Genomic DNA, 4,803 nt, shown 5'->3' with positions numbered 1-4,803 from the left:
GCATGATCCTCAGATATGTACGCAACTTTCATTCAATTTGAGCATTTTCATTTGAGCAAGTCTGGTGCCATTTTAAAATTCGTCAATACGAACTGTTCTGTTTTGACAGATTCTGCCTTTTATTTCGCATTGCCTCTTTCGCTATGTTGGATGAATTTCTTTGATCCACTAATGTCCAGTAGCATTATGCAATGTCCAGAAGTGTTAAGAATGATTGTGTCACCTCTGAATATGTCAATTTATATTGTGCACTAACCCTCTAATGAGTTGTTTCGAGTTTGGTGTGGAGGAAGTTTTCAAGGATCAAGAGAGGAGTATGATGCAACATGATCAAGGAGAGTGAAAGCTCTAAGCTTGGGGATGCACCCGGTGGTTCACCCCTGCATATATCAAGAAGACTCAAGCGTCTAAGCTTGGGGATGCCCAAGGCATCCCCTTCTTCATCAACAAATTATCGGGTTCCTCCCACTGAAACTACATTTTTATTCGGCCACATCTTATGTGCTTTTTCTTGGAGCGTCGGTTTGTTTTTGTTTTTGTTTTGTTTGAATAAAATGGATCCTAGCATTCACTTTATGGGAGAGATACACACTCCGCTGTAGCATATGGACAAATATGTCCTTGGTTTCTACTCATAGTATTCATGGCGAAGTTTCTCCTTCGTTAAATTGTTATATGGTTGGAATTGGAAAATGATACATGTAGTAATTGCTATAAATGTCTTGGGTAATGTGATACTTGGCAATTGTTGTGCTCATGTTTAAGCTCTTGCATCATATGCTTTGCACCCATTAATGAAGAAATACATAGAGCATGCTAAAATTTGGTTTGCATATTTGGTTTCTCTAAGGTCTAGATAATTTCTAGTTTTGAGTTTGAACAACAAGGAAGACGGTATAGAGTATTATAATGCTTTCAATATGTCTTTTATGTGAGTTTTGCTGTACCGGTTCATCCTTGTGTTTGCCTCAAATAACCTTGCTAGCCTAAACCTTGTATCGAGAGGGAATACTTCTCATGCATCCAAAATACTTGAGCCAACCACTATGCCATTTGTGTCCACCATACCTACCTACTACATGGTATTTTCCAGCCATTCCAAAGTAAATTGCTTGAGTGCTACCTTTAAAATTCCATCATTCACCTTTGCAATATATAGCTCATGGGACAAATAGCTTAAAAACTATTGTGGTATTGAATATGTAATTATGCACTTTATCTCTTATTAAGTTGCTTGTTGTGCGATAACCATGTTTACTGGGGAACGCCATCAACTCATTGTTGAATTTCATGTGAGTTGCTATGCATGTTCGTCTTGTACGAAGTAAGAGCGATCTACCTGAGTTGAATGGTTTGAGCATGCATATTGTGAGAGAAGAACATTGGGCCGCTAACTAAAGCCATGTTCCATGGTGGAAGTTTCGAGTTTTGGACAAACATCCTCAAATCTCTAATGAGAAAAGAATTAATTGTTGTTGAATGCTTAAAGCATTAAAAGAGGAGTCCATTATCTGTTGTCTATGTTGTCCCGGTATGGATGTCTAAGTTGAGAATAATCAAAGCGAGAAATCCAAATGCGAGCTTTCTCCTTAGACCTTTGTACGGGCGGCATAGAGGTACCCCTTTGTGATACTTGGTTAAAGCATATGTATTGCGGTGATAATCCAGGTAGTCCAAGCTAATTAGGACAAGGTGCGAGCACTATTAGTACACTATGCATGAGGCTTGCAACTTATAAGATATAATTTACATGATGCATATGCTTTATTACTACCGTTGACAAAATTGTTTCATGTTTTCAAAATCAAAGCTCTAGCACAAATATAGCAATCGATGCTTTTCCTCTATGAGGACCATTCTTTTACTTTCAATGTTGAGTCGGTTCACCTATTTCTCTCCACCTCAAGAAGCAAACACTTGTGTGAGCTGTGCATTGATTCTTACATACTTGCTTATTGCACTTATTATATTACTCTATGTTGACAATATCCATGAGATATACATGTTACAAGTTGAAAGCAACCGCTGAAACTTAATCTTCTTTTGTGTTGCTTCAATACCTTTACTTTGAATTATTGCTTTATGAGTTAACTCTTATGCAAGACTTATTGATGCTTGTCTTGAAGTGCTATTCATGAAAAGTCTTTGCTTTATGATTCACTTGTTTACTCATGTCATACACATTGTTTTGATCGCTGCATTCTCTACATATGCTTTACAAATAGTATGATCAAGTTTATGATGGCATGTCACTCCAGAAATTATCTTTGTTATCGTTTTACACGCTCGGGACGAGCGAGAACTAAGCTTAGGGATGCGATACGTCTCCAACGTATCGATAATTTCTTGTGTTCCATGCCACATTATTGATGTTATCTACATGTTTTATGCACACTTTATGTCATATTCGTGCATTTTACGGAACTAACCTATTAACAAGATGCCGAAGTGCCGATTCTTTGTTTTACGCTGTTTTTGGTTTCAGAAATCCTAGTAAAGAAATATTCTCGGAATTGGACGAAATAAAAGCCCGGAGGCCTATTTTCTCACGAAGCTTCCGGAAGTCCGAAGGAGAGACGAAGAGGGGCCACGGGGTGGCCAAACCCTAGGGCGGCGCGGCCCCCCTTGGCCGCGCCGGCCTGTGGTGTGGGCCCCCGTGCCGCCTCTTGACCTGCCCTTCCGCCTACAAATAGCCTCCGTGACGAAACCCCCGATGCCGAGAGCCACGATACGGAAAACATTGCTGAGACGCCGTCGCCGCCGATCCCATCTCGGGGGATCTCGGAGATCGCCTCCGGCACCCTGCCGGAGAGGGGAATCATCTCCCGGAGGACTCTACACCGCCATGGTCGCCTCCGGAGTGATGAGTGAGTAGTCTACCCCTGGACTATGGGTCCATAGCGGTAGCTAGATGGTTGTCTTCTCCCCATTGTGCTATCATTGTCGGATCTTGTGAGCTGCCTATCATGATCAAGATCATCTATATGTAATTCTATATGTTGCGTTTGTTGGGATCCGATGAATAGAGAATACTTGTTATGTTGATTATCAAAGTTATGCTTATGTGTTGTTTATGATCTTGCATGCTCTCCGTTATTAGTAGATGCTGCGGCCAAGTAGATGCTTTTAACTCCAAGAGGGAGTACTTATGCTCGATAGTGGGTTCATGCTGCATTGACACACGGGACGGTGACGAGAAAGTTCTAAGGTTGTGTTGTCTTGTTGCCACTAGGGATAAAACATTGATGCTATGTCTAAGGATGTAGTTGTTGATTACATTACGCACCATACTTAATGCAATTGTCACGTTGCTTTGCAACTTAATGCTTGGAGGGTTCGGATGATAACCTGAAGGTGGACTTTTTAGGCATAGATGCGGTTGGATGGCGGTCTATGTACTTTGTCGTAATGCCCAATTAAATCTCACTATACTCATCATGATATGTATGTGCATTGTCATGCTCTCTTTATTTGTCAATTGCCCAAGCTGTAATTTGTTCACCCAACATGCTGTTCGTCTTATGGGAGAGACACCTCTAGTGAGCTGTGGACCCCGGTCCAATTCTCTTTACTTGAAATACAATCTCTCGCAATACTTGTTTCTACTGTTTTCTCTGCAAACAATCATCTTCCACACAATACGGTTAATCCTTTGTTACGGCAAGCCGGTGAGATTGACAACCTCACTCTGTTTCGTTGGGGCAAAGTAGCTTTGGTTGTGTTGTGCGGGTTCCACGTTGGCGCCGGAATCTCCGGTGTTGCGCCGCACTACATCCCGCCGCCATCAACCTTCAACGTGCTTCTTGGCTCCTCCTCGGTTCGATAAACCTTGGTTTCTTTACGAGGGAAAACTTGCTGCTGTGCTCATCATACCTTCCTCTTGGGGTTGCCCAACGAACGTGTGAAATACACGCCATCGGGGAGCACGAGTGGTTTACGTCTCTTTCGCCCAGATTAGCAGTTTTCAATGTACCTTTTTCCTCTCTATCGCTCGATCTCATTCATATTTGATAGCCCAAATTGGTAGCAAATCTAGAGCAGCTTCTCCTTCGTTTTTTAACGCCATTCATTTCTTTATGCCTTCGTTTTTACCCAATCAGGTAGGAAATCTAGGGCACAAATCCGAGAGAAAAATATAGGATAAGCTGCATACAGCAACCAACATAGCATAGATATATTCAGGACAGATCCAAAAGTAGTACCGATAGATCCAACATAAGCTACATTTTACATGAAATTAAGCTGCTCTACGGATAGAGCGAGTCACATACGAAGAGTGCGGTAGGCACGTTCAACGCCTCCGGGTAGCGCGTGTGACTCGCTTGGAGGTTGCGCGAGTGAATCCCAAGTGCTTTGTGTTTGGCCATGTACGCATGCACGTTCACGGTCCTTCCAACTCTAGCGCCACATCTGCCAATGGATTCAGCATGGTTCACCGGGGAGTTGAAGTCGGTGGCGCGGAGCTTCCTCGTTGCGAAGGGGCACTTGTAAATGCCTCGAGCAAAAGGGCCATCGTAATGGCCGGACTGCAGCCTCCCGAGGACGTGACGAGTCTTGGTGTGGAAGGACTCGTCGTCGCTCGTCGACATCGCTGCTCTGCACCTGTCACGTAGCACCAAAGATCGTGCAAAAACACGGAGTCAATTGCAACGATGATGGAACAGAGAGTGAACAAAAAATCATGCATGATAATATGGGCACGAAAAAAAGAGTTAGCCTCAGTTACATTGGACACACTTATATCCAGGATTTGAGTCGACAAACCAAAGATCATGCACAACAAATTTGTACACACCAATTGTT

This window comes from Lolium rigidum, chromosome 1 (assembly GCF_022539505.1).
Source record: "Lolium rigidum isolate FL_2022 chromosome 1, APGP_CSIRO_Lrig_0.1, whole genome shotgun sequence".
NCBI classification, from domain to species: Eukaryota; Viridiplantae; Streptophyta; class Magnoliopsida; order Poales; family Poaceae; genus Lolium; species Lolium rigidum.
The sequence above is the reverse complement of the archived record's forward strand: the minus strand, read 5'-3'. Positions refer to the sequence as shown.